The sequence below is a fragment of the Canis lupus genome, chromosome 26 (assembly GCF_048164855.1).
Source record: "Canis lupus baileyi chromosome 26, mCanLup2.hap1, whole genome shotgun sequence".
Lineage (NCBI taxonomy): Eukaryota > Metazoa > Chordata > Mammalia > Carnivora > Canidae > Canis > Canis lupus.
In genome coordinates this window covers 11974817-11996880 of record NC_132863.1, presented here as the reverse complement: position 1 = coordinate 11996880, position 22064 = coordinate 11974817, and the positions used below count along the sequence as shown (strand labels likewise).

Below are 22064 nucleotides of genomic sequence, written 5' to 3'. Positions count from 1 at the left end.
GTAACTTTAATTTAAAATAATCAATATGCCAAAGTGGTGCATTTTAGGGCAGCCTGCCCTTGACCCCTACAGCCCCTTTTTTGAACTAAAGTTTTCTATGCATGGTTTTAAGCTAAATACCTTTTTGTTAGGTTATTAGAGAAGGAAGTAGAAAACAAGTGATACTGTTTAGAAATTTCTATTGGAAATGGAAACACTAAAATGCAGAAAGATTAAGTGAATTTGTCAAGTTCACACAGGTCAGGAACAGTGGAGATGGGGTTTTTCATGACACATCCACTTACTTCTTAGTGAATCCCTGTCTCATGTGGGCATTGTGCATGGTGGTAGGAATCTTAGGAATATAGAAGACCGGATACTGCTCAGAATCATGGTATATAGGTGAAGGGACTTACAGCAACAACAACATAAGGGGCAATTGTCATAGAGCATATCTTATAAGTGTGCTATACTAGGTGATCCCAGGGTGCAGTGTTGCACATTACAGATTGCCTGTAGGGCCCGGGAAGATTCCTCAGAGGGTAACATATGAGCTGAGGACTGAGGAAAGAGTAGGAGTTAAAGAGCTGAAGACAAGGATTCTAGGCAGAGAACACCCAATTCTAAGGGAAACTGAGGCCTTGGCAAGCCCAACACAGAAGACTAATGCCAGCAGGTGGCCATAGGTGGGCCACTGTGCATAGGATGAAGGGGCTGGCAAACAAACACAACTGAAGAGATACACATAGCCCAGACCACGAGTAGCCCTGCTTAGTAGATGTACTGAAGGACTTCTTATCCTTTGGAAACAGCCTTAACCTCTGCCCATACCTGGTACCTCTCTGTACCTATAGCCTCAACAAGAGGGTGGGCAGCAGCTGGTAAATTCTAGAAACACTAAGGGCAGATTGTCCAAGCTTGGATGAATGATGAGAAGTAATAAGGAAGAAGGGGATAAAATTAAGGATCATCTGACAGACAGAAAGGTAAGGCATCTTTGCTTCACCAATTTAAATTTTCTCACTGAAGTGGCAACTCCCTTGTAGATTAGCTTGGGTGCTAGAGGAGAATAGAGAAGGCTAAAGTAGCTAATTTGGATCATGCTAGGAAGAGCTGAGTAGAGAAATAAAAACACCAAATAGCCTAATTAGTATGGGAGCTATAAATATAGCCCCTGATGTAGTATTTCAGGGGGAGGTTATTTGGATGCATCCATGTTAAGTGCCATGGGAGCACAGACTAGCAGGCAAGACCAGTGTTCATGCCTCTACACCAGGAATTAGCCAACCCCTGCCCTAGACCATGAAGGTAATAGCATCTACACAATCTACTCACAGGGTGGTGGGGAAATTAGGAGTCCCATTGTTTCATGGGAAATATTTTTGTTGGTTTATTTTTATGTTTCTTCAATAAGATAATAAACACCAACTACGGAACCCAGGTCCTCCACGCTTACTGTTAGTCACATTCTGGAAATCGCCCCCATGGTACTTCACCATATCATGCATAGGAATCATTCCTGGAAAAGTCTTTACAAGATACGTATCTTCCTTGTAATTGAATAAGGACTGTGAATGACAGAATATTTACTCAGCAAAGAAAGGGATATACATTTCTCCAGAAAGTTCTAGCTTAGCACAGACTTCTGGTAGCAAAACAGTGACTGACATCCTACTGGGAGGTTTTTGTGGGGTTCATGCAAATGAAGCAAGGAGCAGTGGCTGTGGCAGGCTTCTCATCAACAAAGTGATATGCCAGTAATTAGGTTTCAACTGACTCAGATCCCATTCTAAGCATTAATTGGGGGAAAATATGCAGATTGCTGGTTAGTAATAGAACAGTTTTAGTTCCAAAGTCATTTTCTTCCTGTTCATCAATTTGTTTGATTGCTTGTGTGGCAAACACTTGATCTTCCCTGTATGTGTTTAGCTATTTGAGATTTTTTTTTTAAACAGCCATTTATTAATTAGAGATGTATTTAAAGCACACTGGTAGCTCCTTTCTGGCCCCTGGAAGATTATTTGAAAATTGGAAGCTTCCAGGGGTGACATGGGGTTTCAGAGAATAGAGTGGGAGTGGGGAGGATAATGTGTGTCTTCCATCTGTGTGAGGGGGAAGAGGAGGCAAGACTTAAATTCTTGAAATAAATATGTGTTAACGATTCAAAGCATAATGTGCCCATAATGGGTTTTTCTCTTCTAACTTTCCAGCACTTTCTCTTCCCAAAGGAGTTCTAACAGGCTTTTCCGCCTACCTGCAATTAAATGATTTGGTCTACTATGACTCCTAGCTGGATTGGGGTCTACTTTAGTGCCCACCCCTGTACTAGGAATGTCTATGCAGTTGGCTCATGTCATAAAGTCAACTACATAGACATATAGGACAGAAGCAGACTGTCAAAAAGTAGAAGGTAAAATAATAGAGCAAAAGAAAACAGTGATTCTCAAATTTAAGTATGTATCCAAATCACAGGGGAGCCTCAGATAGAGTGCAGGCCCTGCTCCCCGACCCCCCTCCTGAGTGATTCTGTTTCCTTAGGTCTGGGGTGGGTCAGGAATGCCTGCCTACAAGTTTCAAAAGATTCTTATACTACAGGTCGCTGGACCACCCTTTGAGTAGAACTAGAGAGTACATAGGTCACAAAAGTATCCAATTTACAAAACTGAATGTTTTAAACAAAATACAGTTCCAGAACACATACTGTCTCACAGTGTCTGCAGAGAAGATTAGGCCCATAGCTTCCTGTTTACAAATACTGATACAAACAAAATTAGGCAGTGGAGTTATAAAGAAACTTGCAGTGAGCCTGGGGCAAATCAATGTGACTTTTAAACTGCCTTCGTGGACCATTACCTTGGTTCCCAGGAAGCCCCACTGAGAGATTTTAAGAGTTGGTGCTATCAGGCCTGCATCACAAGAGTCAAGGATTGGGGCAAGGGATGTTATGAAACCCTCTGCATTCCCAAGTGTTTTTATAAAAACGACCCCAAGTCAAGTCAACCATTTATCATAAGGAGGGGGCAGCAAAACATTCCCAAAAGGAAATCTTAGGGGTTCTAGGAAAAGGAGAGAGGAGGAGTCCATCTTTGCCTGGAAACAAGGGAACAGAAGCTAATTTTAGCAGAAATACCTCTTTGTCAGGAAAGAGTTTTGATTTTGTAAAGCCTCAGTTGCCATATAAAAGTGTGTTATGGACCAAGTATTGATTAAGAGTATGACTTCATTTGACCCTAACAATAACCAAATAATGCTAGCATTACTATTATTTCCACATTACAGAGGAGAAAATTGAGGCTCATAGAGGTTTAAAAAATCGCCTAAAATAAAAAGGATAGTATATGACACAGCTGAATTAAAATTTTGTTCTTTCCTATCATCTCAACTATTTAACCACTGGGTTGTAGTCCTCTCTCCCCTCATATGTTCACAGTGATTTTGAGATTTCTTGACAGCATCTCTTCTCTTTGCGTCACTTTCTATCTTCTAGTAACATAACAATCTTCACAAAATAGCCTTAAGAGTGATGGGCTCTATAAACTGTATCCTGGGGAAAATGTTCACACTAGCTAAAATTTTCCAGGACCAGGCAATTGCCCCAGAACTGAAGACAGTGCTATAACAACAGCAAATGCGGGTGCCTGAAAATCTATAGGAGCTACGTAACTTTAATATATAATTCTTATTTATATCTCTTGAATATTGATTTTACTAAAAATCTTGTTTCTACATTCAGAGCAGTATTATATTCCTTAGGATATGCTTGACCACAGGTAACATTAAATCTGATCAAAGTGGCTTCAAATGAAAAATTCCCATCTCGGAAAAGAAGATGTCTGGAGGTGAGTGGTTCAGGGAAAAAAGTAGTAGCTCAGTGATGCCATCCAGGACCCGTTGTCTTTCTGTTAATTCTGCTCCAGCCTACTGCATCACTTCTTAGGCTCTCTCCACATGGTTGCAAGATAGCTGCTGTAGCACCTCCTTGCCACAGTATGCCACAAAGGAAGGAGGAACCGTGTAGGGAGAAGGGGGTCACCTTTTTATCCAGGGATAGAATCTTTCGTAGATACCCTCTTACACTGTTAGTTTCAGTAGAAAACAGGAAAGAGGTAGAGAGTAAAACCAAGATTGGTCCTAATCAATTGAGATCTATTTCCCAGCTTTGTGTGCCTACTTGATTTGGAAACAAAAATTGCATTATCTCCGAAGGGTGAAGGAGAACATGGCTGTGGATAGAAGCACCGTCATATTTACCACCATCACTATTCTTCCTAATGTCAAGCCCTTTTCCATACAATCCTTGGCTGTAGAGAATATATTAAGTAGGACAGCACTTGGCTTCTGGGAGTTCACAATTTAATCCAAACCCAAATGGCACTGCAGAGATCAAACACAGGAGATGATGGAGACCAGAAATCACAATCAAGAGAAAATTAAAAAAAAACAAAAACAAATCTGCATATATTGTAGAGAAAAAATTCCTTATTCCATCTTCCCAGATATCATCTTACAGTAAATGCTAATTCATGAGATGGCTTTGATTTGTCGGGTGAATATCTGATAGCAGAATCAGAATGTGGGCAAGCCACATATTTGCATCTATTTTAATTTTTGAGAGTTGCTGTACTGAATGAAAGAAGGAATTTTATTCTAGCCTTGAAAATTATTATGAGTGACTCACAATGAATGTTGCATCATTGGATATTAATAATAATGTTTTAAAAGTAGGCCTGCAGGCTGGATCTTTATTGGATTCTCTTCCAGTGCTATTCAAAGTTATTGAGAATGTCGGCTTCGGATAAAAAGACGTATGTGAATAATTGCTTATGTGCCACATAGATTCTCTGTGATTTGGAGCACTTGGGTTTAGTTCACAATCTACATTACTATTCCTGTTATATTCCCAACTGCTTCTCTGACTGCGGCACTTTCGATGACCTGCCTAGTAACTTCTACTCTGCATTGTCTTAAGTAGTTTCCAAAACTCATGACTAAGGAAAAGTCTTTTTTCTAACTTTTTTTTCCCCCCAAATAAATGGCTCACTTATACTCCTCACCAGCTGTCCTACCTGCATTGCCTATTAACACAATTCGTCTTAAGCCTCTGGCGGAGTCTGGGTTAGGCCTAAAAAAAATACTCATTATTAGTTTCAGTGTTAAGATCCCCACTACCTTCAAGCTTTTACTCAGATGCTTCAGCAGTTAGTGTGCAGACTCTGAAGCCAGACTGCTTGGAGCCTTATCCTGTCTCCACCACTTCCAGGCACCTTGGACAAGTTCTTTCATCTCTTTGCACTTCATTTTTCCCCTCTGAGAAATAGAGATAACAAACACACTATGCTCTTTTTCATTTTTTAAGGATGAGGTGACAGAATAGATCTACGACACTTAGATTCAATGTGTTAGCTACTTACTAGTCCTAGAGCTTCTATCACTACCACCAAGGCTACTGCTACTGTATATTTCCATCTTTTCTATCGACCTACATTCCCCCTACAGCCCCAGAGTCCTTAAAAGCTGTATAATAAGTTACCCAAACACTTAGTGATGTAAAACAAGATTTTTAACATTTTCATGGATTCTGTGGGTCAGAAATTTGGACAGAGTACTGTGAGGATAGCTCATCTCTGCCCAACATGGTGGGAGTCCTAAGCTAAAAAACTGGGAGCTTGGCTCTGTGAGGCATCAGCTGTGGTGCCCAATGCGGGGGCTAGAATCATCCAGACTTCCTCACTTACATGTCCAGCACACGGATTGAGAAGACAAACAGCTGAGAGGGCTGGCACAGCTGGAGCTCTCTGGACATCTATTTCCAATGTTATGGTCTCCCTGTTCGTCTCTTTGGTATGGCAGCTTCAGGTAGGCGGGCTTCTCACCTGACAACTTGGGGATTCCAAAGTGTGTGTCTGGATAGAGAAAGGAAGACAGAAACTAGACTGCCTTCTATGACCTTGCTTCAGAAGTCATACTACAACAGTTCTGACAGAGCTGCAGGCCTACAGTTTTCAGGAGAGAGAGCATGGATCCCACACTTCAAGGAGGAGGGCCAATGTCTCATTGTAAGCACATATGACGTAAGTGTGGGCATAAGTGTGGACCTCTTGGAAGCTAAAATCTGTCATACCCCAACCAAACCCAGTCTTCAACGTGAAGAACAACCATTCTTACCCCATGGGGTCTTGTTTCTCTTACCCAGTAAATTGTTTTAGGGAAAGGAGGGTCACTCATTTAGTTGTTGGTCTCTCGGCCTAGCCCTTCCTCAAAGACAGGAGAGGCTGTATTTTCTGAAGTGTGTCCCCACAGAGCTTGGTCCTGTGTTGAGATCACTGGAGGAGCTCAGTATTACTTACTGGTTGTTGGATGGCAATTTTTTTCTGCCTAATGGCTCATGGATGCTTACTTTTCTGTTTCATAGTCAAATCCCTAGAGTCTTTACTTTCTTCATTAATGAAATTTTAGTACCAGCTTGGTAAGCCTTTAGTTTTCTGGAATATCCCTTCTATTATCCATCTGGTATATTCATTTCACATTTTTAATCAGAACATTCCAAACCCTACAAATGGCTCCTTATTATATATCATATACAACTCAGATTTCTTAAGCCTCCTTGTAAGAAAGGTCATTTACCCACTTGCCCCATCTACTCATGAGCCTAGGTTCTTATTTCCCCATTAAGATTTTCTACAATCATTCCCCTTAGCATTATTCCCACTATACTGATGTCCCACTGTGGGTAACCAGCTGAGGAGCTTATCTAAGGACTGAATCTCATTACCCCTAGCACACTGGGGATACATGAGGTCCTGAGTCAGCACACTGACTCTTGATCATATTGTTCTCCAGATATAGCTCCTCTGCCCCCCTCCACTTCTCGAGTTATATTAGCCCCCTTATATCTCATTCAGCATGATTGCAAAGTATTGTGCAGGACAATTGTTTTACCCTTTGAAATAAACATGGTTTTCTCTGTTTCTCAAAGTTAATCATTCCTATAGCCAACAAGTAAATTCATGATGATTGTTGTCTGCTAACTCTCTTAATAAAAGCTGCATGAGACAAAGCCTTGGGGTCTGAGTCCGAGTGTTCTTGGTCCTCCTGTCCTCCAGATTAAAATTCAGTGAGTCTTTCTTCATATCATCACCTGAGACTATCCTGGCCCCATGGCACCACACTTGGTGACTTCTTTTATATTTTCAAGGGTTTTGTCACTTTCAAACCAAATTCAAGGCTCTTATCCTCCTGAGGAGATCCTTTTATACATTTGTACATTCACTGACACTAGCAACACTCATAATGCACACACACATATGGTACTTACAAAGTAACTTTATGAGCTATCTTCAAATTATTGAAATGTTTCATCATAACTGGGGTTATGTTACCCTGTCAAACCCAACTACAGGATTCTTTATTTCTAGTTCTTTATTTTTATACTACAAACACTTCAGGTTATATCCTATAGCATATATCAAATATATTTACTGCTCAATGGGTTCAGTTGCTTGACAGAGTCTAGGTTATAAATGGGCAGTGTTAATAAACAAAACAAAACAAAAAAACAACTCCAAATCAACTGATATAAACATTTTACAAGAGGAGGAAATCAGAACTTGGTTTAATCATGTCACTAGACGAAAAAAGAACTGTTATGTCTCAGAGATTTTGGATATGTTTTCTCTCCCTTCCTATTCTTTATATTGGCCTACTCTGTGTGTTCTGGCAATGGATAAAGGTATGCACTTTCCCCTTTTGGGGCGTGGGAGAAAATTTAGGAAGAATTCCTGGGAAGGGAGACACGGTGGAATTTGATAACAATTATGTAGAGGTGGTGGCATAGTGAAAATGTGGGTCTGTCATTGGATTTGGCCATGTCACCTGCCTTGAGTCTCTGGAATCATTACCTCTTATTCTGTGGCTCATCCCCTAGTTTGATGGTATACTTTGGAGTAAGGGCCAGCATGCTTTCATGAAATGGATGTGATGGCTTCGTAATATATCAGTGTGGCTAGGCTGAACAATACTTCCCAGAATTCCCTTCCTGTATCTTTCTGATTAAGATGGGCCACTAGAGATATTTTCTTAAAAGACTTGGAGGCTAGAGGTGATGCATTAGCCATGTGCTTTTGCTTCTGAAAGGTTGGGGAAGTTGCTTTTGCCACTCACGTACCTTGTCATTAATCTACCAGGTCACCGTTTTGCTGTAGGGCAGCAACTGTGCCTGCAACTGCTCCACCTTCCCCTGATCCTCCTTCAACTTCTCCCACTCTTGGGTCAGGTGTGTGTTTAGCTCATGACAATGAGCTCCAGCTTCTGCGGGACACTCACATCACAAAAATGGGAGGCAATAAGACTGCCACGGTTCCAGTTCTTCCTCATGGGCTCTCACCTGTCAATTATCTTTCCCATTTTACTTCTAATTTCCTTTCCCAACTGCCTGCCCTGGGGACTTCAAGTTTCAGTATCAGATGCAAAAACAGTAGTCTTACGAAGACTGTCTAATGAGCTGCCACATGAGTTGTTACAGGTCAAATCCCTGTAACAAATCCATATGTCTATGGATATATATAATCCTAATAGTTCTGCTTCTCTGATTAAACCCTGACTGATACAGTGGATTTTACATATTATTTTTCATAAAATGGAAACCACATCAGGTTTCAAGAATAACAGATCCCTTCCAACTGGAAAAAAGAGGATGTAGAGTTTAGGAGTTCTGTCCAAATTTAGGGCTCTAGGCCTCTAGGGCATAGGTTACCCTTTCAAAATATTTCATCTCTCTCTCTCTATCTGTATGTATCAAGAAAAAAATCTAAGCTAAGCCAAGCAGTATACTAAACTATGGAGATTATCTTTACATTTGATCTACAGGAGAGAAGACCATTTTTCATTGGAATTTTTTTCCCTGAAGAAATTCATTCTTTGCAGCCATTTGCCTCATATCAGAGAGATGTCTTCCCAAACTGTTCTATTTCTTCTCATTATCAAACTGCATATCAAAGAGGCTCCATCTATATGTTTATTTATTCAGAACTTACTTTTGAATTGAAAGTTTTTTTCAGTTTAAAAATAATTTTCCTGCACTGTACCCTGAGGAGAGAAATCAATCTCAGCATTTGAGAAAAGCAGAAAAAGTTTTGCTAAGTTTGTGGCTATGAGAGCAGCACTCTGTATGTTGTAAGGACATTTGATTCTGTTGTTCCCCCTATGAAACAGAGCTGCAGAAAAACTTAATAATAAGTCCACTGGTTTTCCAATTCTATTTACAGTTTGCTGTACTATTGAAGGCAATCAGGCAAAAGCAAACTTTCTTTGCCAACTTCTCATGACTGGTGGCTGGAAAACCATTCATAGTGACCTCCTGCTGGAATCTCCTGACATGCGTTAAATTTTTACAGTCTTTGAATCTCACAAGTTTCAAGTCATTATTTCTTCCTCTCATCTTGACAATCATTAACTATTTCCAGTCTGTGTCATGGTAGTGCACTATACCCATCCCCTTTCCGTTAAACATGTTGTTTAGAGTCCATTGGCTATGTGGGATGAAATGGTGGATTGGAATTTTTTCTCTTATTTGTGTTGCTTTTGCTTCTGTTCCTTTGAGCTATAGGGCTAGAAGAGTAGCCACTTTGGTGGGAAAGGTGAGAAAGTGTCATTACTACTAATCAGAGACTGTTCTGGATTCCCCTTGGAATCTTGAATCTGGAAGGATTCGGAAGGACTCTTTTATCCTCCTGCACCCTTCTTGACTGGCAGTATATAATATAAGATGATGGGGAAATGGTTCTGCTGATATGGAATCAACTAGAAGTCAAATATTGACATACCTGGAACCCAAGTAATAAACAACTTTCATCCTTAAGACATCCAAATGGGATCTAAAAAGCCATAGTTTCAATAGAGTTTTTGAAGACACCTGGCATTTTGGAAAAAAAAGCAACAGCTTTTTTACTGGCCTGACCTGGCTCAGATTGCTGCCCAAAATTACTTTTGATTTTTCCACTGGGCAAGAAATTTAGCTTCTAATCCTCAATATATCAATTTTTAAGTATGAGATGGTAATACCTACCCTCAGGGTTGTTTTGATCTAAAAAATAATATAAGAAAATCACCTGGCCCATGTTACATACATCCTAGATTTTGTCGTAGAATTTGGGCAACCTTATCAAAGAATCTGTTCTTTGTGATTATCACTTGATGAGGACCTGCACACTGGTGAGAAAGGATGAGGGAGCACCTGGAAGAAGTTTCTGAGAGTTATCAACAAGAATCAGTACCATGAAGTGATAGTGGATCAGTCACTACTCACCTCATTCCATGTGGTGTATACTTGGTATGCCCTACTCCTTAACATATTAATTTCTCTAAACTGTTGAGACTAGCAGTATGCCAACCATTTGGTATTTCCTGAAGAGATGACCTCTCTTAGATTACGTAGATGACAAGTAAAACAGATATCTATCTCAGATGGGGGAAGCGTCCTCTATTTTAATTTAGCACATGACTCAAGTTCTTTAATTTCAACAAGCGTTTGGTGACCAATTGACTGCTCTATTGGTAGAGCAGTATGGGTCATCTATGAGTTAATGTAGTGGGATTTGAATGCTGTCAAACCCCTAGGGCTTGAGGTGGGTATTTCATACCCCTCAGCAAAGCCCTGTCCATCACTTTCAGAAAATGGAGGAAAGAGTTCAAACATTTTGACATTATAAACTCAGACAATGCAGGAAATAAAAAAGGTATGTCTTTGAATATAAAATGGTTTTGCTTTGTAGAAAAATGCGGCTTTTTTTTGCCTACAGCTTGGTGAATTAGGAAAGCATTTCTTACTGACAATTGGGCTCTGTATATGCATGTTTGATATAGCTTTAAATTTAGTATTCTTGAGTCCAATAGGACAAATTTGATTGATTAATTGATTTATTGATTGATTCATTCATTCATTTTGGGGGACCCTGGCACCTGATCAGCAATCTTGATCCCTGCTCTAATTCTTGCCAGCATCAGAGGGTAACACTGATCTCTGGACTTTTCAGCTCTGTCACCTCCTTAACTCCACTGGCCTTCTCCTCTATGGACTTCAATGCCACACTCCCAAGACAATACTAAGAACTTGAAGCTCAGCTGCCTCTAAAATCCTATTCCCTAACTACAAAACTAAATCTTAGTCTTTCTAACCCTCCTTACATCAATACTTGGGCCTCATTAATCTCCTTACTTTCTGCCTGTTCTCTTGAGACCCCATTATACATCACTTCAGTTATTTCATTATCCTTATCTTTAATTCCATTAACACATCTTTTAAAATTCCAAGTCTAGATCCCCCAAACTTCTTTTCCTTACTGCCAAGATGCTTTTGAATACCACTGGAGAAAGTTAGTTATTATCATTCATGCCATTCAGCAGGCAACCCCCGATATACAGTGATTCTGTTACATGTCCTTGGTAAGTGTTCTTTTACTCTAACTTCACAAGCTCCTCTCAAGCTGTCTCTCTTTCTAAAATGTTTCCTCTTTGAGGGCAAAAAGCATAATTATGTATACATAGATACTGCCCAATCCCCACAGCCCTACTGTCTAGCATAAAACCTGGTACATTTTAGATAATCAATAAACATTTGAGGAATGAATAGAGAAAGACCTACCACACTCTTGAATCTATCAGAGGATAATTCTTCTTACTCCACAAATAAAACTAAGAGATTAGTTATAACTACTTCACCTATTCCTATACTATGGTGATTATCCCAATCCATTATCAACATATTTCTAACCATTTTTCCAAAGTTATTTCTTTAATTTGCACAGATTTCTATCCTTCCTATAGGGATTTCAAACTTAACAAGTCCAAAATTGAACTCATTATCTAATCCCCCCAACCTGACCTACCATTCTATTTCTGAAGTCAGAAACACAAGCATCACCCCAAACACCTTCCCCACCCTCACCACTTATAATCATCCCCTTAGGTAAGCCATGGCAAACTCCTAATATCTCCACAATCAAGAATTTATCAAAGTGTGCTCTGGTCATATAAGCTAGAAAATGCTTCATATTTTATGTTCTTCTTGGAACACCAAAAGATCTAAAGATTCCAGTAGTAAGCCAGGTCTTTAATTTTAACTAAGCACTTTCAGACTTACAACTGCCACTCTCACTGCCAAAACCTATAGATATTTCATGGGATTGAATGCTCCTAGAGACACAGTTGGAAACTACTCTTCTTTGTCCTCCTATCTTCATTCTCGCTGTGTAATAGATACTGTTGTTACTCTGCCTGGATCCCCTAGGATTTTTTTTTTTTTACCAACTTCCTTTCACCATTGTCCAACTTCTATGTTGTCATTAAAAGCTGATACCTTTGACCTTCAGAGGATTATCCTTGGGCATAGGAATGGTGTTGCACTCCTACTTAGTAGGAAGCAGATTCTAGACCAAGGATTCGTGTGCTTCCTAAGTAGAGAGAATCAGAGCAACTCAAAGTTCCTTTCTCCTTCAGGATAGCTTCTAGACAATGACTAACTGGTATGGCATATAGGGTGAGATTTAATTTATGCTACAGAGCTCATTTTGGGTTTAGGCTGAGACTGAGACTATTCCTGAACTCACATCTTTATTTGACTTTCTTGCTTTCTCTGTTCTGCTTCCCATATTCCCTCATGCATTATTTTGAAAGTACTGCTTTTGTAAATCACTTGCAAATAAATCCTGGCTCAGGGTCTGTTTCCTGCTGATTAGGAGCACAATTCTTTATTTTGGATCTCTCCATCTGTGATGTCAAATACCACCATATTCCATTAAATGATCTATCTGCCTCTAACCCCACTTTCTCCATTTTTTTCTAGGATAAAATCTTTACCATGGCACCCTAGGTCATCCACCATGTAATCCAGACCCAATTCTTCAGCTGTAGCTTCTCTTACTCTCTTCAGTGAACCTGCCGTTCAGCCATGCCAAAGCAACTGCTATTTCCCAAATATATAAAGGTCCATCATGGCATCATAGCATTGCACAAGCTATGTGTCTTGCCAGAAGTTGGCCTCCCCAATTCTTTTAGTTGACAAATTCATATTCTTCCTCCAGAAGTCTTTTCAATATCTCAGTGACCATTTCCTTAATGCTGCCCTTTTGCAGTCCAGCCCTCTGCCTTTTACCTCAGATAGTATTTGTACATTATAGCCTGTTTGTCACATCGCCTGATTTCTTTTCTAATGTTGACCTTTCTGAAGGTCGTTCATTCTGAGGGAGTGGTTCTTGGTCTCTATGACCCCATAGAGTCTCATTACGTACACAAGATAGTCAGTAAATATCCATTGCAACCTAGAAATCTCCTGTCTGGTAATTAATGACTCTTGAGCTCAGGATATCCTTGTTATAGACATTGTGACCTAACTAATATCTAAGAGAGCAATTTTATTTTTAGTTGTTCCTGCCATCCACATTGTAGATCACAAATTATGTAAATCAAATCACACGGAGGAAATACCCCAAATGGAATATTTTAGGTGTTAAATTGCTATCAATAAACTTGCCTGCCAAATTTATTTGAGCCCTTTAAAGAAATTAAACACACCTTAAGATTCTGTGTGGAATATTTGGATTCTATATCCTTAGGCACCTAAATCTTACAGGACTAAGCAGTTAAAGCACATTTACAAAAGGACAGCTCTGTTGCAGGAGGATGTTGGCAGTTCTCATTTTCTCTAGTGAGGAGTGGATCTGGGATTTCAGCACTGATAAGTGCACAGGGCCACTAGTTCATGACCTCAAAGTACCTTTCTTTGTGAGTTTGCCGGTGGCTTTATGAAGATAAATGTTATGTGTTCATGTTCCTGAGAAGCAGTTTCTTTAAAAAGCAAAATTAGTAGTTTCCCCACTGCCCTCTGTCCTCAATTTTCACTACCTAGGATGAGTTTGTAGATAGACCTGTAACTTGTAGCTTCTGCTAAATCTTAAAAACCTAAAATGGGAAACTGGCACAATTTATTGTTCCTTTAGCCTTGTCTGTGACCTAAACACTAAAAATGTTATCTGGCTTTTGTCTGGAACAGCATCCACCAGGAGGTCTCTCCTCCTGAAAGCTTTCTGAGTTTGCCTACAAGACTGCTGGTTTAAATAACAAAAAATAAAAATAAAAATAAAACAAAATGCATCCTTTAAATAAATGACCAGAAAACGAATTCCAAAGCCTTCATGAAATATAATTTGTTTTTGTGAAAGTAAGTAATTGTTAATTTGTTACCTGTAATGTGCCTGTGATGAAGTTTTAGAATTAGGTGAGGTTTGGTGGGGTGAGGTCTGAATCGGATGACCAAGAAAGAATTCTTGAGACATCTTTGGTGCAAAATGGTGGTTTCATTAAAGCACAGGGACAGGACCCATGGACAGGAAGAGCTGCTGCCCTGGGCCTGTGAGGGGTGGCTGGTTATATACCTGGGAGTTGGGAGAGGCTTGGGTATAGTGTACTCTCTAAAGAATTTTGGAAGCAAGGTTTCTAGGACCTTAAGAGGGCTAGCTATTGTTGGGAAAAGGTCACTTATTACTGTCTAATGAAACCTGAATGATGAGACCCTTCAGATGTATATTGGTGGGCCATGATTGGAGGATGATTGCCAGCACATATCTTAGGGGTTTAGAGATAAAGGGAAATTTCTAAAGGAATTTTTATATTTTAAAGTAGACTTACAAGATCTTGGGGGTTGGGTTAAGATTGCCTTTTGCCCTTAGCAAAGTATGAATGAGGCAGTTGAGTCTGTAGAGGAATGTCCCTCTGCCTGTTTCAAGGACTTGTCAATGTGCTGTCACAGGCTTGTGCTTTGTCTTCAGCTAATTCTGTGTTCCCCCATCACCTGGAAAATAATTATTTTTGGACATAGTGAAATATGGCTTTCATTATTTCCAGTCCTCATTATCTTCATTTTTTATTCTTTTTAGTCAATCTTCTGTGTCAATTAGCTAGTGCCATGTAACAAACCACCCCAAAACTTAGTAGCTTAAAACATACAATCAATTATTATTTCTCATAAATCTGGGGATTGGATAGATGGTTATGCAGACCCGAGTTGACTGTTAATGCATCTATTGTGTTCTGTAGATTGTCCAGGAGTTCTTGGCTGATCTTGTTTGAGTTCTTTCGTGTGTCTGCAACCTCACTTTAGATTTTTGGGGACACTTGACTTTGCTCCATCTCATACTCTTTCAAGGTATCCTAGCATGTTTTCCTGATGAAGACAAAAGAGCAAAAGAAAAAACAGAAGTGTGCAAAAACTATTGGATTCCATGTGTAGAACTTACTCCTAATCAATCCCACCATACTCTATTGGCCAAAGCAAGTCATAAGGCAGCCCAGATATGAGGGGTGGGAAAAAGGCTCCTCCTATTTATGGGAAAAACTGCACAGTCACATTGCAAAAAAAGTATGGACACAGGAGAAGGTGAAGGATAGGATTTGGAACATTTTTAAAAGCAATTTCTGTTCTTCAGCTTTTCCAGGTGTGGTATAACTTCAAGATGTCCAGCTTATACCCTCTGAAATACACCTTCTTGTCCCTAAAACTTGTGGTTGAAAAATCACATAGAAACTTATTCATAGGGATCCCTGGGTGGCACAGCGGTTTGGCACCTGCCTTTGGCCCAGGGCGCGATCCTGGAGACCCGGGATCAAATCCCACATCGGGCTCCCGGTGCTTGGAGCCTGCTTCTCCCTCTGCCTGTGTCTCTGCCTCTCTCTCTCTCCGTGTGACTGTCATGAATAAATAAATTTAAAAAAAAATATAGAAATTCTATATTTAAAAAAAAAGAAACTTATTCATAGAAAGACAAATGTCTTTTAAAGCTAAATATGCTGTCTTTATGGAAAATAATGCTGAAGAGCTACCTCATTCCTCAACACACACCTGCAGCAGATTCTTTACAATAAAGGACATCACGCATAAATAAGTAGTTCCAAGAAACATCCTTAGTGAAAGGAGAAATTTTCAGTAAAATTCTTTGTATAATAATAATGGTAATCATAACAAATGATACAATAATAATAACCCTGTACATTTATTGAACATTTACTATGTGTCAGGCTTTGAGCCAAAAGCTTTAATTTATTATCTCATTTTTTGAAGGAGTTACAATTGGTATAATGCCCATTTTAAAGATAAATGCATTGAGGTTTAGATGGATTAAGTAATGTACACACATTCCCATTCCGGGCAGTTATTTGATGGCTGCATGAGGATTTTCACCTACACTTGCCTATTGCAAAGTGAATGCTATTCACTATTGCATTCCACATGTGGTTTTCTCTACATATTAACTATAAGATTGATAACATATTGCTCTCCACTGGTGGTTCTCAACAGTGGCTGCACACTGAAATCACCTGTTTTAAAGAAATGCTAATTATCCTTTCTTGATTTAAACTCTCTCCACAGTGTAGGGATAGACTGACATTTTTCACAGACTTGGAACAAGTAATCCTAAAATTTGTATGGAACCAGAAAAATCCCTGAATAGTCAGAAGAATGTTGAAAAAGAAAATCAAACCTGGTGGCATCACAATTCTGGACTTCAAACTATATTACAAAGCTGTCATCATCAATACACTATGATTCCAGCACAAAAACAGACATATAGATCAAAGCAACAGAATACAGAACCCATAAATAAACCTTCAACTCTATGATTAATTAATCTTTGACAAAACAGGAAAGAATATCCAATGGAAAAAAGATAATCTCTTCAACAAATGATGTTGCGAAAATTGGACATCCACATGTAGAAGAATGAAACTGGACCATTTTCTTACACCATACACAAAGATAAACTCAAAATGGATGAAAGACCTAAATGTGAGATAAGAATCCATCGAAATTGTAAAGGAGAACAAATGCAGCAATCTCTTTGAGCTTGGTCACAGCATCTTCTTGCTAGACAGGTCTCCAAAGGCAAGGGAAACAAAAGGAAAAATGAACTACTGGGACTTCAAAAGATAAAAAAACTTTTGCACAGCAAAAGAAGTAGTCAACAAAACTAAAAGGCAACCTATAGAATGGGAGAAAATATTGGCATATGACATATCAGATAAAGGACTAGTACCCAAGATCTATAAAGAATTTATCAAACTCAACATCCAAAAAACAAAACATCCAGTCAAGAGATGGGCAGAAGACATGAACAGACATTTCTCCCAAAAATATATACAAATGGCTGATAGACATATGAAAAAATGCTCAACATCATTCAGCATCAAGGAAATACAAAGCAAAACTACAATGAGATACCCCCTAACACCAGTCAAAACAGCTAAAATTAGCAAGTCGGGAAACAACAAATGTTGGCAAGTATGTGGAGAAAGGGTAGCCCTACTATACTATTGGTGTGAATGCAAACTGATTTCCCTCTGAAAAAAGGTTATGGACATCCTCAAGAAGTTAAAAATAGAGCTACTGTATGACCCAACAATTGCACTAATAGGCATTTATCCCAAGGATATAAATGTAGTGATGGGAAGGGACACCTGCACCCCAATGTTTGTAGCAGCAATGTCCACAATAGCCAAACTGTGGAGGTAGCCCAGATGTCCACCAACAGATCTCGCACACACACACACACACACACACATGCACACACACGTATATATGAATACTATTCAACCATCAAAAAAGATGGAATCTTACCATTTACATTGCTGGAGGGTATTATTGCTGAGTGAAATAAGCCAATCAGAGAAAGACAAATGTCATATGGTTTCACTCATATGTGAAATATAAGAAATAACACAGAGGATCATAGGAGAAGGGAGGGAAAACTGAATGGAAATAAATCAGAGAGGGAGACAAACCATGAGAGACTCTTAACTATAGGAAACAAACTGACAACTGCTGGAAGGGAGGTGGGAGAAAGCTGGGGTAACTGGGTGATAGACATTAAGGGGGACATGTGATGTGATGAGCACTTGGTGTTATATACAAGGATAAATTATTGAACTCTACATCTGAAACTAATGATATATTATATGTTGGCTACTTGAATTTAATGCTGATGCCTTGATCCTACCACAAAAGATGCTGGTACTTATGCTGAGTATGAGGATTTTAAAATCTCCCCAGGATATTCTAATATGTATTTTTTTTAGTGCAACTAAAATGCAATACATGGACCAGCAGCATCAGCATTTCCTGAGTTTATTAGAAATGCAAATTCTTAGGCCCCTTCCCAGACCTGATAAGTCAGAATAATTGGAGTGGGGCTCGGGAATCTGCATTGAAAAAAATCCCTCTAGGTGACGCACACAAATTATTCTGATGCACACAAATGTTTGAAAATTACCACTTTGTACCAGTGATGCTCAACCTTGTGCATTAGAATCCCTGGAAGCATTTTATCAAACGAAATATTGGGTCCTGTCCTAGAACTACTTAAACTATTTTCACCTAAGTCTTCAGGCAATTCTGGTGCACTCAGGATTGAGAACTGCATCTTTATTATTTTTTTTTTTGAGAACTGCATCTTTATACTAAGTAGACTCTATACATTTCCAGTACATGGACACTAGGATTTATTAAGGTTACACGGTTTTTCTTTCTCTCACAAAAGACCTAAACATAATGAACACAACTGTTATTGTAGAAGAAATGTCTAGTGCTAAAACTAAAGAATTGTACTCTTTGATGAAAGCAGAGCTTGATACTGCAAGATTCCAGAAAGGACAGATTGATTAGTATCTCAGCTATAATTAGCAGAACGTAACACGAGAGGGATGGCTGAGATGTGAGCACTGGGATGAAGCCACCTATAGCCCCAGGACCTATAATACACATCCCAGCAAATGCCTGACTGCAGCCATTATCCTTTCTAGAAATAAATCAAATGCTCAAACATAGCTGACTTTAAGATTAAACTCAGAAGTTGATGCCTGCGATGGACATTGAATTTCCCATGGCAAATAAGAAATCACATTCTACTTCTTCCCAAAATTGCCATTTTCAACTTCTGTTGGCATATCTGAGAATAACTGCCCCATTACTAATTGGCCCCTTAACTCTGGATCCTAGAACAGAAGAAATTAGATTCAGGAAATATTTCTATTGCAAGTTCTGGAAACTTGTAAAAAATGTCTTCTTGAGTAACTTTTACTGTCCCCCATTTAGGACAGAGAATCTATATATATTTAAGGAACACACTTTTAAAATCAGCTTTCTTTTTAATCAAAAATGCCTTAAATTCCTACATTCTTCAATTAGCTTATAATCTAATAACAAACAATTACTAAGTGCTTATTGTTTAGAAAGCCTGAGACTAAATGCTATGTGTGATTTAAAATAATCTATGCATTGCAGAACCTGCTAGTCAAAACATTATTCCTAGACCAGCAACATCACTATTCTCTGGGAACATGTAAGAAATGAAGATTTCAGGTCCCTGAGTCCTCTGTTTAATAAGATCTCCAGGAGATCTGTATGACCATTAATGAGAAACATTGCAGTAAAAGATGTGGTCTTATCTTCTCAAAGCAGTTGAAAAAACATTATATACATATGCGAATGTTAAATTGTATTAAAAATTAAGTATAGGCCAAAATATGATACCTGTTCTCAAGAATCTTAAAGACTGGAGATAATGTGACAAGTTGAATAATTATCTTAGATCAAGAGGAGAACCTGAGAAAGGGATTTGGAGCACATGTCTTGTTGGGTGAGGGTTGTCAAAAGAATAGAAGTGAGAGGATCAGGATGGGCTAGGGAAAGGAACAAAGTAAGGACATGATCCCAGCTGGAGTCAGCTTTTGTAGTCTTGTTAGAAGGTAGTTGGCTGTAGGCTGCTCCTGAATTGGGAGTGGAGAACACAAACTCTGGATGAAAAAAATGGCTTGCATTAAACTGAAAGCAATTCTCTGAAGAAGGGGAGCAACTGTGAGATGTTGGCAGCCAATCCTTACAACAGCCCGGTGCTGAGTATACTGACCATTAAAGGGAATCTGGACAAGTGACCAACAGCATCCATTGGAATAATATAAGATGGAAAGATGTCACAGAGAAAGTAGAATTTAAACTGCACATTCAAGAACCCAGTCATTTTCCCTTTTCAGTAACAGTATTTGATTCTCCCTGGGGGACTCTCACCTCTTCTACTATCTCCACATGTGGTTTATAATGGTGACTATACTTCAGACTTCAGGGGTGGCCATGCAGGGTATCATATCCCCTTGGCCACAGGGATTGGTTCTGGAAGAGGGACTTGACAAAATTCACATCAGTGAGATGCCCAATAAACTGGTTCAATTGTTAGGAGTGAGTTTTCTCTCTCTCATTCTCTGTCTCTCTCTCTCATTCCACGACGTGGAGCCCAAGAAAGAGGTCATATGAGAAGATAGCAAGACTGAAAGAGAGAAATTTAGGTCTAATTATATGAAGCAGAAGCCTGACCAATCCCTAAGACTTCTCAGGATACGTGAACTAATAAATTAATAAATTCATTTCTTACTAAAGCCAATTTATGCCTAGTTTTCTGTCTTTAGCAGTTAAAAGTATGCTAGGATTTAGATATGAATGAAGCTTTTCCTGTTTTTGATATTTCTTGTGGTCTTAACAAGATGAATTTCCATTCCCCTTTCTCCTTCTTATGAATCTTTCCCTTTTATTTATACCACTGCATAAATACTATTTTTGATGTAATTATGTTCTGTGTTCAGATCATTCTTTTCTTAAAAATATTTATTTATTTATTATTTATGATAGACATAGAGAGAGAAAGAGTCAGAGACACAGGAGGAGGGAGAAGCAGGCTCCATGCCAGGAGCCTGACGCGGAACTCGATCCCGGGACTCCAGGATCGTGCCCTGGGCCAAAGGCAGGTGCCAAACCGCTGAGCCACCCAGGGATCCCCTGTTCAGATCATTCTTAAAATTAAATTGAGAATGCCTTCTTACCAGTTACTTTAAAACTACATGCTCTTTGAGTCCATAAACTTCATAATCAATGAAAATAAGGTAAAAGCTTATATATTTTAGAGATAAGTGATATTTCCTATTCCAATCTTGACCAAAATTTATCAATTTACTTCTTGACTTTGTAAATTATGCCATTTTGGAGAAAATATTTTCACCAGCAACCTCCTTCAAGCTCTATGTTACTTTGAAATATCAGTAGAGAATTCTTACAAGCAAGCTGAAAATATATTAATTTAAAAAAGAGAATGAAAAAAGATGTGATATATATATATTATATATACACAATGGAATATTCCTCAGCCATTAGAAATGACAGATACCCACCATTTGCTTGAACGTGGATAGAACTGGAGGGTATTATGCTGAGTGAAATGAGTCAATCGGAGAAGGACAAACATTATATGGTCTCATTCATTTGGGGAATGTAAAAAATAGTGAAAGGGAATAAAGGGGAAAGGAGAGAAAATGAGTGGGAAATATCAGAGAGGGAGACAGAACATGAGAGACTACTAACTCTGGGAAACGAACAAGGGGTAGTGGAAAGGAAAAAAAAGGGGGGTGGTGGTAGAAAAGGAGGTGGATGGGGGTTGGGGTGACGGGCACCGAGGGGGACACTTGACGGGATGAGCACTCGGTGTTGTACTATATGTTGGCAAATTGAACTCCAATAAAACAAATTTTAAAAAATAAGAAAGAGAACAAAAGAGTTTATTAAGGATTTTAAGACAGCATAAAAACTGGGCAGTTTATTGCCAGTATCAAAATACATGAAGCAATCAGAAATACCTGAGATAAAAACATTAAGCATAAATCTAAATTTTCAAAAAATCCTTAAGAACTAACTTAGGGTGTGCATTTCTAAAGTTTGTGTGGACTTCTGGGATTACTCATAGCCATGTTTTAGAAGCGAGGAAAAACTAACTAATTGGTTAAGTGAATTTGCTTCATTTTTGTTTGTTTGCTTTTTGTTCCTTTTTCTGTTTTTTTTTTTTTTCACTTTATTTCAGATTCTAGTACTCATAATGACTATCACCAACCAAGGACTCACCAAATAGACACTTGACATATGTTGTCTCTCTTAATTCTTAGGACTTATAGCTGAGCCTCCATTAAGATGAGTAATTGGGTACTCAATGTTTTTTGTTGTTGTT

The 22064-nt window shown here is 38.9% G+C and overlaps 2 long non-coding RNA genes across 4 annotated transcripts in view; one reads left to right on the top strand and one right to left on the bottom strand.

The window, feature by feature from the left end:
* The window catches only part of LOC140618069 (uncharacterized), a 225138-nt gene that overhangs the window by 158788 nt on the left and 44286 nt on the right, over positions 1 to 22064 (top strand). The gene's annotated exons all lie outside the window — the stretch shown is intronic.
* The window catches only part of LOC140618070 (uncharacterized), a 53949-nt gene continuing 46809 nt past the window's right edge, over positions 14925 to 22064 (bottom strand). The window contains exon 4 of the long non-coding RNA XR_012018247.1: positions 14925 to 15193. This is a non-coding gene — a long non-coding RNA (uncharacterized lncRNA). The remainder of the gene's footprint in view (positions 15194 to 22064) is intronic.